The sequence below is a fragment of the Macaca fascicularis genome, chromosome Y, assembly GCF_037993035.2.
Source record: "Macaca fascicularis isolate 582-1 chromosome Y, T2T-MFA8v1.1".
Classification (NCBI taxonomy): domain Eukaryota; kingdom Metazoa; phylum Chordata; class Mammalia; order Primates; family Cercopithecidae; genus Macaca; species Macaca fascicularis.
Window position 1 is genome coordinate 8,704,317 of NC_132903.1, and position 12,345 is coordinate 8,716,661.

Consider the following 12,345-nt stretch of genomic DNA (forward strand, 5'->3'; position numbering starts at 1 on the left):
TAACTCTGATTGCAAAACCTAAGTTATGTGACTCTCCTTCATATTCTAAACTGTGCAAAGAGGAGAGTGTATTACATATTGCAAAGCCCAGAACCTAGATGGAGTTACTTTTTTTTTTAAGACAAGGTCTCTCACTGTTGCCTGGCTTGGAGTGCAGTGGTACAATCTCGGCATACTGCAACCTCTGCCCCACAGGTTAAAGTGATTTGCTTTCCTCAGCCTTCTGTGTAGCTGAGATTACAGGCATCCACGATCATGCCCTGCTATTTTTATTTTTTTATTTTTTTTGTATTTTTAGTAGAGTCAGTGTTTCACGCTGTTAGGCAGGCTGGTCTCAAACTTCTGACCTTGTGATCTCCCCACTTTGGCCTCCTAAAGTGCTGGGATTACAGGCATGAGCCACTATACCTGGTTGAATCTTCTTTTTTTTCTTCTTCTCTCTCTATAGTGGGCTCAGCTACATACTATTTGAGGTTGTAATGAAGTGACGTGACTCTTACTAATAGACCCAGATTACTAATGAGATTACAATGTATCACTGGCTCAGCTCCCAGGTGATGTGACTCTCTTGCCTTGTCACTACTCACAGGTGAAGCTGTGACATATGAGTGGGTTAAGCACACATATAGTATAATAAATCTTATATTTGGACCCAGTCAGTCGAGATATTTTGACTTTCATAGCCAGTCTTATTGTTAAAGGAAAAATCCTGCGTTTCTAACTTGTATAAAGTTCAAAAAGGATTATAACAGTCAGGTATGTCTCCTAAAGCCTTTATGGTACAAAGAGTGTTATAAAAAAGACCAGCAACCAGGTAAAAATGTGACTCATGTATGCACACCTAGCTGATACAATTGCGATTCTCACATAAACAGGGCCTAGTAATGAGGTACTAAACCTCACACATAAAAGTAGTCAAAGATTGAAATAATTACTCTCATACATGGATTAGATTCACAGGTGTTTTGGTCACATTTGAACCATGATTCAGTATGCCTGTAATGCTGTGACTCTCCTACTAGAACGCAATCTTCAAATGAGATTGGAGTTCCTATACATGGATCTTGCCCATTGTTGAGACTGTGACTCCTCTACTTCCACCAAACTCATAGAAAGAGTTGACGCATTTACAGGAAACCAGAACTTATGTGGAATGTGAAACTTACTTCTGAACCTTTCTGAGAGTGTGATTGAGACAGGTGACTTTTCCTGGCACATGAATGATTTGACTCTTTTTGGAGGTCCAGATCACAGAGGAAATTGTACCATAAGTATAACAAACACCTTTGCAATACATAACATCTATCATGGTTCTGCCAACAAAGGACACTTTTATTTATCCATTGTATTATCACCCAGATGATGTGAATTATTTGCCTAAAACCTGGCTATAAAGAGAATTGTGTTTTATAACTAGTTCCATTATGTAAGTGATGTGACTCTCTTCTACTTCCTTGGCTCTGCACTTACAGTACACTGTGATACATAACTGGGTGCTGCACCCAGGTAATGTGATTCTTTTTGGAGAGTTCTGCCAACAGAAAGCATTGTTAACATATCATTTGGCTAAGCACCTAGGTGATGTTTGTTCACTTTTGCCTGTACCCTGACCACAGGGAGATTGTGACACATTGCTGGTCCCAGCACCAATGTGAGGTCACTCTCCAGGTTTTTTACTGCACAGAACAAATATTATGTCATATATCTAGGCCAATTGCCTAAATGAAATAAGTCTCTTTCTTGCCAAAGTCTTGCCCACAGATGGAGTTTTCATGTCAGTGAAATCATCATTCAGGTGATGTGACATTTCTGCCAGTGTCCTGTCCACAAGGTAAAGTGTGACATCTCACTGGAGCCATACTCACGTAGGTGATGTGAATTTCTTGCCTTCTCTCTGGCCAGGTAATATTGTACCATATACCAGAGACCATAGTAAAAGCCTAATAACAACTCATATGACTGGAGCCAGGACATACGCAGTAAGTCTTTTTCTTAAACCTTTCCACAAGTGTAATTGTGACTTATACCTTTTCCCAGCTCCTAAGTGATTTAATAATTCTGCATAGGTATAGCCTACAAATGAGACTTTCACAACTACCTGAGCCAAGTAGCTTGGTAATTTGACGGTGCTATCTTAACAATGTCCTCAAGGGGATTTTTAACATATTTCTGGACCTAGCATCTATGTTGCATAATGCTCCTCTCCTGCCTGTACCTTGCTTCCTTTAGTAACTGTAGTATTTCTAAACACTGCATCCAAATGATATAACTCTCCTTCCTGGGCCCTGTCAACAAGAGGTATTGTGACATATTTTTGGGCCCATCATTTTGGTGATGCAACTCTTCTCTCCTGCCTGGAGACTGCCCACAAGAACAGTGAGACACAGAGTTGGACCTAGCACACAAGTATGTGATATATCTGACAGAACCTTGCCTACGAAAAGAATATTGGAATATTTCTGGCCCAGCATTTAGGTGATGTGCCTGTTCTGCCTGTTTCATAACCACAGAGGGAATGGAAACCTATACCCAGGCATGGTTAAAGGAATGATAATGACTGTCATATGTGGACTCAGGCAATAAGTGCAATTTTGACTTTATAACTAGTTTTAGTGATATGCCTGATGTCCTGGACCATCTTTTATACAAAGGCCGCAAAAGAGTACAACACTCACACATATTTTACAAAGTCTTTGGGTTATGTGGAAGGAGTCAAAGCAGGGCTCAGTATACAGGTGAAATTCGTGAGTCTTGTGTGCACACCCAGCTGACAGTAAGAACTGTCATTACCTCACGTGGATGAAGTCAACTGTCAAAGTTGAAAACAGGACATGTTTGGTATGGTAAACCTCACCTTTGAAATTTTCTGACAGTGTAACTGTGACACACATTATTGCCAAGCACTTGTGTAATTTGACTCTCTATACTTGTTTCAGCCCATAAATGGAATCGTGATATCTACCAAGGCCGACCTCAAGGTGATGTGACACTCCTGCCTGGGCCCTTCTCTCTGTAAGGATTGTGTCTTATCACTGGATTTAGAACCTGTCATGTTACATTTTTGCCTGTGCTGTGCCCAACAAAATTGTTGTGACATATCCCTGTATTCACCCCATAGGTGATATAACCCTCCTCTCTGGAATGGGCCCTGCACAAAGGAAACACAGTGACATATTGCAAGGCCAGGCACACAGGGAAGAGAACTATTTTGCCACAGCCAAACCCAAAGAAGGGCATTGTGACATATCTCTGGGCCTGTTACCTAGGCTATGTTGTACTCCTTCTTGGGTTCTGTCAACCTGGAGAGTGACATATTTCTAGGCCAGGCACACAAGTGATGGTACTCTTTCACCAGGGCTATGCTCCATAGAAGACATTGTAACACATCTCTGGGCCTATCACCTAGGAGATGTGGGTCCCTCCTTGGGCCCTACCCACATGGAGCATTGTGGCATAAGCAGAGAACTTTCAAACATTTGATGTAACTCTCTTTGCTGAGTGTTGTGTTAAGAGATTCTTGTGAAATATCTCAGGATACAGCACTCAAGTGATGTTGCCCTTCTGCCTGCATGCTGCCCTCATGTTCCATTGTGACATATTCCTAGGGCAGCACCTAGGTGATATGGCTCTCTTCATCTGCTGACCCTTGCCTACTTGGGACACCTTGAAATATCTCTGAGCCCTTGACATAAATGATGTGACTCTTTTTCCTTCCTGGGTCTTCATAATAGGAGAATTTTGGCATATTGTTGAGCCCAGCACTCAGGACATGTGACTCTTCTATTTTTCCCAAATTATATGCACAAAGAAGGAATTTTGACCTATTGCATGGCCGAGCACCCAGATGATTTTTTCTTCTTCCTGGATTATGCATAAAGAGGAAATTCTGGCATATTGCATATCGCTGGGCCTAGCACCCTTATGATGTGACTCTCCTGCCCTTGATGGAGTCCCCAAATATATATTGACATATCTTGGGCCCGCTATGTAGGTGTTTTGGCTCTCATAACGTGGCTTGGTATTTTCCACATGTGGGATGTAGTCCAATGCTGGGTCTAGCACCAGGTTAATGTGACCCAGTTTTTTATACCCTGCCTAGAGAAGGCATTTGGCATATTGCTTGGTACACCTTCTATGTAATGTTACCCTCCTGTCTTGTTTTTTTCTCACATATGGAATTATGACGTATACTTTGCTTCAGTTCACAGGCATGAAGATCAAACTTATATGGGGATACAGCCAGTAGAAAATATTTTTCCTCTCATTGTTTGGTTTAAGGCAATATGTAAGGTCCTTGGTTGCATATTTGTACCAAGCTCAAACAAGCTTACAATAATAACTTATATTGTATAAACTCTTTGATGGTAAATAGTTTCATAACAGGGACCAGCAAAATGTTCAGAATGGGACGCTTGGTTGCACATCCAGGTGAAATTAAGAGTTGTCACTATTCTATATTTACAATGCCTACTATTGAGGTCCTGAGTCTAACAAAAGAATACAGCACACAGTTAAAATTGTGACATTTATATGTGGATTTGGCCACAGGGGAGATGGTGGCTCATTTCTGGACCCAGCCCACAGGCTTAATAATGGGTCTTCTCCCTTAGCCTTGCCTCTAAATGTTAACTATCAAACCTGGTTTACAGCAATATGTAAGATTATGACCCCATAGGAGCATACAGGCTGAAGAGAGGTTTGCAACTCTCATGCAGGTTTTATAAAGTCCTCGGATGTTGTAGAGAATGTTATACATTGTCCAAGCACACATGTGAGATTGTGACTCTAATATACACGTTCAGCTAAACGTTAAAAATGTGAGGCTCAAAGATGATGGGATTGTGTCTTATCACTGGGCCTAGTACTCTGGTGTTGAGATTTTTTGTCTCGAATTCCTTTCTACGAGTACGTTGTTACATATCGAAGGTGAGAATTGTAATAATTTGACTCCTCTGCCTGGGCCCTGTCAACAGAGAATATTATCACATATGTTTGGGCCTATCAGCTAGGTGATATGTCTCTCCAGCCTGTGGCCTTCTCTGGAAGACACTTTTAAATATAACTGAAACTAGCGTCTATGTAATGTAACTCTCCTCTCTTGCCTGGGTCCTGATTACCAAAGGAATTGTGATGTATAGTTGAATGTAAAACCTAAGTGGTATGTCTCTCCTCTCTATTCAATAGTTTATATCTGTGCTGCATTCTGTTTTATTACTATGGTGCTGTATTTTTATACCAGTACCACAGTGTTTTGATTACTACAGGTTTGTTTTCTATTTGGAAATTGTTCAGTATAATGCTTCCAATATTTTACTTCTTTTTAAAGACTGCCAGGATTTTCATGGTCCCTTCAGATCTTACATAATGTTGTGTTTCTTTTTTTTCTACTTTTGGAAAAGTATAATTGAAAATTGAAAAAGGGGTGTGTTGTATATGTTGGTCACTTTAAACAGCATGGACATCTTCATGATATTAAGTCTTCTAACCATTGAAAAAGAGCATGATAAAAACTATGTTATAGCTGGATGTAGTCGCTCAAGCCCCTAACCTCTAATAAAATACATAAAATTATCTGGGCAAGGTGGCACAAGCCTGTAATCTCAGCTTCTTGGGAGACTGAGACAGAAGAATTGCTTGAACCTGGGAGGTGGAGGTTGCAGTGAGCTGATATTGCACCACTGCACTTCCACCTAGTGAAAGAGAGATACTCCATCTCAAAAAAAAAAAAAAAAAAAAGAAAGAAAGAAAGAAAGAGAGAAAAGAATAAGAAACTGTGTTTTTAATCTTTATATGTTTTGAATTTTTTAGCTTTCCTTCTGTTACCGATTTCTAATTTCATTCAATTTGGGCTATAAATAATTGTAAAATTTTAGTTAAAATTTACTAAGGCTTCTTTTGTGGTGTCACATGTGGTCCATCTAGAAAAGTGTTTTATGAGATATTGAGAAGAATGCATATTCTGTTGTCTGTATTCATTTATTAGGTATAATTATTGTATAAGGCATTCAAGTTTTTGTTTCTGTATTGATATTCTGTACTGCTTTATTTATTACTGAAAGTGAAATATTGATGTATTAATCAATTATTTTATTGCTGTCTATTTTTGCTTCAATTCTGTCAATGTTTGCTTTATGTGTTTGGGAAAACTGTCATGTATTTACAAGTTCTTATTGAATGAACCCTCTTACTATAATTGAATGTCCTACTTTGCCTTGTGAATTTTGACATAAAGTAAATTAGATGAAATATGGCAGTTCTCACCTTAATAAATTGATGCCTCTACTACTCTCATTTGGTTGACACTTGCTTGAAAGGTATTTTTATCCTGTAATTTTCAGCTTTTTTAAATTAGATATGATGTGAGTCTTTGGAAGCCAAGACATAGTTAGATGTTAATATAGATTGTGATATATTTAGAGGGTTCTTTTTTTTTTCATTTTGAAGGACACTTTTGTAAAATATAGTATTCTTGCTTAAACCTTTTCTTTTTTCAGTGTTTAAACTATATCATCCCATGCCCTTCTTGCTTGAAAGATTTATGTTTATAAATTTAATGATAATCTTGCAGAGGCATGCATATAAATAACATATCTGTTTATTTCTTCCTGCATTCCTCGTTCTCTTTTCTATGACTTTCAAAACATTACTTAACTTGTGTCTTGTTATAAATTTCTCTGTGTTAATTACATTTGAAATTTGCTGAGATTATTGATTTTCTCAATTTTCTTTACTAATGTTGAAGTGCATGTTAGTCTTTTTAGTACTTCCATGCCACAATTATTATTTCTTTTCATGCTTTTTATTTTTTGTTGGTTTAATTTTTGTTATTTCATATATTTCCATTTTCTCAATTTCTTTATTTCCATTTTACTCCTTGAGCATCACTGAGATGGTAATGTTATTTTTAAGGGTAATTAATTTTTTTCTTTTTAAAAATATGTCTAGACTTTAACTCAAATTATCTCTGATAATTTTTACATCCCCATTATTTATAATTGATTTCTGGATATTTATTTTTGTCTTTGAGCCATATTATCTTAATATTTTGTATATGTTGTGATCTTAGGTTGTAATTTGTATAACAAGAAGTGACATGTCAAAATCTTTATTAAGTTTCTTTTATCTGGGAGAAAATAATACAAATTTTTTAGGCTAGAGATTCTTGGGTCTCTGCAGCCTGTTCTATGCATGTTTTCTCTGGGGTTGTGGGGTTTTAGTTAAAAAAGTTTTTCTGTGTATTTTCTCTTTCTTTTCTTTGCCTTTCCTTGCCTTTCCTTGCTTTGGTTCACTCTCTCTCTCTCTTTCTCTTTCTTCTCTCTTTCCCCTCCCTCCCTCCCTCCCTCCCTCCCTCCCTTCCTTCCTTCCTTCTTTCCTTTCTTTCTTCCTTGAGTGGAAGTTTCACTCTTGTTGCCCAGGCTGGAGTACAATGGCACGATATTGGCTTACTGCAACCCCCAACTCCTGCATTCAAGTGATTTGCCAGCCTCAGCCTCCCAAGTAGCGGGGTTACAGGAGACTGCCACCACACCCAGCTATTTTTTGTATTTTTAGTAGAGACAAAGTTTTACCATGTTGACCTGGCTGGTCTTGTACTTCTTACATCTGGTGAGATGAGTCTTGATTAGATGAGGTGGAGTGACTCAGCCTCCTAAAGTGCTCATATTACAGGTATGAGCAACCACTCCTGATGTTCCCCACATTTGTTATTGAGATCCTATAGTCAGTTGCTACACCCATTGTCTGTCTTTGATACTGAAGTCTTTATTCACTTGTAACAGTCATTTACCTTTGGTCTCAGCTATCCAAACTGCCAGTTACCAACATTACCATGGAATATAGAAATTAGTCTATGGTAAGTTCTCAAAAACCCAGAAGCATGGACACAGGTGCCACTATTTTATTTATTGTTGGGAGTCTATATTTAAAGTCATCATAGGATGAAGAATGACTTTCGTGGGTAATACAAAATACTTTTATTAAACCACTATGTTGTTTTTCATATTTCTATCAGTTGGGGTGCTGCAAATTTATACCTGGTTCTTAGACTTCTCGTGAAGGCATTTGGATCGGTATATTTCTGTTGAGTTTAAATTTCTATAAAGGAATTAGAGCTTGTGATATTTTATTGTCGCCTTGCTAATGTGCTTTGTTTAATTATATATTTGTAAAATGTATTCACCTGAGTCTAATGAGGGAGAAATTTGTAGTCTTTTTTTTTTTTCTCCTAGCTGTCTCTCTCTCTCTCTCTCTCTCTCTTTTTTTTAACTGCAGAGATATTGCTGGAGTATGACATAAAAGAATCATTTCAAAAAATGATCCTGATCAAATATGGAAGCTGTGGCCTTAATAACTTACACTTAAAGAAAGACTACAAAAGTTTAGGTAATTCCAAGGTGCAGGAAAGCAGTTATAATGACCTTCATCAATGTTTGTTTGCTACCCTTAGCAATACCTGTCAACCTAATAAATATGGCAAAGCTTTTGAGTTCTGCTCAATCTTTGCTGGACATAAAAAAAGTTTTAGCAGAGAGAAATGCTGCAAATGTGAAGAAAGTGGCAAAGACTATAGGTTGATCTCAGATTTTACTATAAAAAAGATGGCGTAAACCCGGGAGGCGGAGCTTGCAGTGAGCAGAGATCCGGCCACCGCACTCCAGCCTGGGTGACAGAGCGAGACTCCGTCTCAAAAAAAAAAAAAAAAAAAAAAAAAAAAAAAAAAAAAAAAAAAGAATTCATACTGCAGAGAGATGATACAAATGTGAAGAATGTGGCAAAGCCTTTAAAAAGTTATCAAACCTTCCTGAACATAAGTGAGTTTAAACTAGAGAGAAACCCTACAAATGTAAAGAATGAGACAAAACCTTTTCCTGCCCCTCAACCCTTAGAAACACAAGATAAATTATACTAGAGATAGATTCTACAGATGCAAAGAATGTGGCAAAGTCTTCAAGTGCTTCTCAGACCTTACTAGTTGTAAAAGAATTTATACCTCTAAGTAACCATATAAATGTGAAGAATGAAACAAAGCCTATAAGTAGGTCTCAGACCTTCATAAACATAAACTGCAGAGAAACCCTAAAAAGGTGAAGAATGTAACAAAGCCTATAGATGGTTCTCAAACCTTACTAAACATAAGATAATTCACACTAGAGAGAAACTTTACAAATACAATGAAGATTGGAGAGCTATTATATAGTTCTGTGCCCTTAGTAAACGTAAAATAATTCATACTGGAGAGAAAACCTACATCTGTGAAGAATGTGGCAAAGCCTTTACCCACCCCTCAACCATTATTAAGCACAAGATATTTCATATGGAAGACAGATCTTACAAATATGAAGAATGTGGCAAAACCTTTAAGTGTTTCTCAGACCTTACTAATCATATGATAATTTGCACTGGAGAGAAACCCTACCGATGTGAAGAATGTGGCAAAGCATTGAGCTCATTCTCACACCTCATTAAACAAGATAATTCATACTAGACAGAAGCTCCATACATGTTCAAAATGTGGATAAGACTTTAGCAAGTCCCCATTTTGTGTTCAACATCAGACTTTATACTGAATCAATGCAGTATAAAGATAATGACTGTTGAAGAACATTTAACTTATGATCTTGGAGGGTTTCTAGAAAGTTGCCTTATAATCTGAGAGCTTTTTATGAGGGGTGTGTATATAGGGCTTTTTTTATTATGTAATGCCCTTCTTTGTCTTTTTTTAAAACCTATATTGATATAAAGTCTTTTTTTTTGCCAGAAACTAGGATTGCAACCTCTACTTTTTTTTCTGTTTTCTATTTTCTTGGCAGATTTTATATTTTTCCTTTCTTTTGAATTATTTGAAATGGGTGTCTTGATTACAGCATACCATTAGGTCTTCATTGTTTATTCAGCTTGTCATTCTGTTTCTTACTTAGGGAATTTACCCCATTTTCATTTAAGGTTTGTATTCACATGTATGGATTTGATTCTGCCACTATGATCTTAGCTGGCTATTACGCACATTTATGAGGTTGCTTTAGAGTATCAGAAATTTATGTATTTTAGTGTGTTTTACAGTGAATGGTCATAGTATTTTTTCTTTTTTAATGCTTTCTTTAAAAGTTCTTGTAAGGTAGGTCTTGTGGTAAAAGATTTCCTCAGCATTTGCTTAACTGAATAAGATCACACTTATTTTTTATTTCTGAAGCTTACTTTCATCTGATATAAATTTTTGGTTTGAAATTCTTTTTTTAAGAATGTTGAATATTGGCCCCTAATCTATTTTGACATGTAGAATTTCAACTGAAAGGGTTGCTGTTTGTCTGATGGCTTTTCAGAGGCAACCTGGCTTTTGACTCTAGCTGCCTTAACACATTTTTTTCTTTTATTTTGACCTTGGAGAATCTCATGAATATGTGTCTTGAGAATGATCTTCTTGTAGAATATCTTACTAGGGTTCTTCACATTTCCCACATTTGAATATTAGCTTCTCTATCTAGGTTGAGGAAGTTCTCATGGATGATATCTGGAAGTATGCATTTCAAGTTGTTTTCATTCTCCCCATTGCTTTCAGGCACTTTTTAAAATCATAGATTATGTTTCATTACATAATCTCATATTTCTTAGAGGTTTTGTTTATCCTCCTTTTTTTTTTCTTTCTTTCTTTCTTTCTTTTTTTTTTCTGTTTTTTGTTTTTTGAGACGGAGTCTCTCTCTGTCACCCAGGCTGGAGTACAGTGGCCGGGTCTCAGCTCACTGCAAGCTCCGCCTCCCGGGTTCACGCCATTCTCCTGCCTCAGCCTCCCCAGTAGCTGGGACTACAGGCGCCGGCCGCCTCGCCGGGCTAGTTTTTTTTTTTTTTTTTGTATTTTTTAGTAGAGACGGGGTTTCACAGGGTTAGCCAGGATGGTCTCGATCTCCTTACCTCGTGATCCGCCTGTCTCGCTCGGCCTCCCAAAGTGCTGGGATTACAGGCTTGAGCCACCGCGCCTGGCCAATCCTCTTTATTTTTATTTTTTCATTCCTCTTTTCTGTCTTATTTAAGAAAGGCAGTATTGAAGCTCTGAGATTCTTTCCTCTGTTTGGCCTATTCTGATGTTAATACTTGTGATTACATTATGAAATGTTTGTATTGTGTTTTTTCAGCTCTATCAGGTTGGTCACATTTTCCTTCTGATTGGCTGCTTTTCTATCAATTCCTGAAATTTTTTTCCTTCATTGCATTGGGTTGCAACTTACATTTATAGCTCAATGAAGTTTGTTAACTTCCATACTCTGAATTCTACTTCTGTCATCTTAGGCCCCACTGGAAATGTAATTTGGTCATTTGGATGAAAGAAGTCAGTGTGGCATTTTATGTTTTCAAAATTTTTGCACTGATTTTGTCTAATGTTTGTGTGCATATCATTTAGTGGTCTTGAGTATTTGATGTGGAATAAGGTGTCTATAGCCAACAAAGTTTGCTCCTGGGGCACTTTTTTTGATGGGGGGAGTGGAGGGGCTATGCTTAGCTTGCAACTCAGAGGTTGCATACTCTGCAGAATTTGTATTGAGTTCCATCTGTGCTCTCTGTCTCGTTGATATTTGGAGTCTGCCATTCTTTGTGACTAAGATATCACAGTTTTAAAAGAGTGCTAGTGGATATGGCAGTTCTGCCTGTCTTTAAGCATTCACCTCAGTGGCAGGAGCAAAGAAGCTGGGAGGGAGTCGGCTGTACCTGCTGGAGACTGTGTGTGCTGTTGCACTAAAAATGGTGTTGGCTTGGGCAGATGCTGGCCAGCGAAGTTTTTGATGCCTTACTTGTGCCCCCCATGAAGTACTAATTGTTCAGACTGTGGAATGATACACTGTTCACCACACAGTGTTAGCAGAAAAGCAGGGGTGAGGCTTTCTGTCTCTCTTCCCTCCAAAGCTTTATCTACAGTAGAAATTGCTGAGGGTGGCAGGGTGTACTGCATTCCCATTTGCTGGTGGAACAAACAAAGCCAAACCCACCTTTACAGATATGTGCCAGGCAAGTAATATGGGAGGTTGCCTGGTGTCAGGGGAAACTGCAGTATGAGGAAGATATATGTAGGCTGCAGAATAGGGAAGATACATGTAAGCTGCAGTGATAGGGTCTGTCTTGCTGGAGCTCTTCAGGGATCAGGCATGGATTACCAGTGCAAGCGTTACGGTATGGCCTTCCAGGGTACTTCAGATGGCCAGGTAAGCTAAAGCTAGAGTTGGACCCTGGGAGAGGCCAGAAGAACAAAGTGTGCTCAGTTGGACTACTCTCTTCTGATTTGCAACACCATCCTGTAGAAATTAGTACCAACAGCTCCCCTTGGGCTGAAGTCTCTTATGGGAGGTAGTTCAGCCTAGA

At 38.2% G+C, this 12,345-nt stretch overlaps 1 pseudogene; it reads left to right on the top strand.

Annotated features, from left to right (window-relative positions):
* Window positions 1–2,624: 2,624 nt before the first annotated feature.
* On the top strand, window positions 2,625–9,518 carry LOC141409574 (uncharacterized; annotated as a pseudogene).
* The last annotated feature ends 2,827 nt before the right edge of the window (window positions 9,519–12,345 follow it).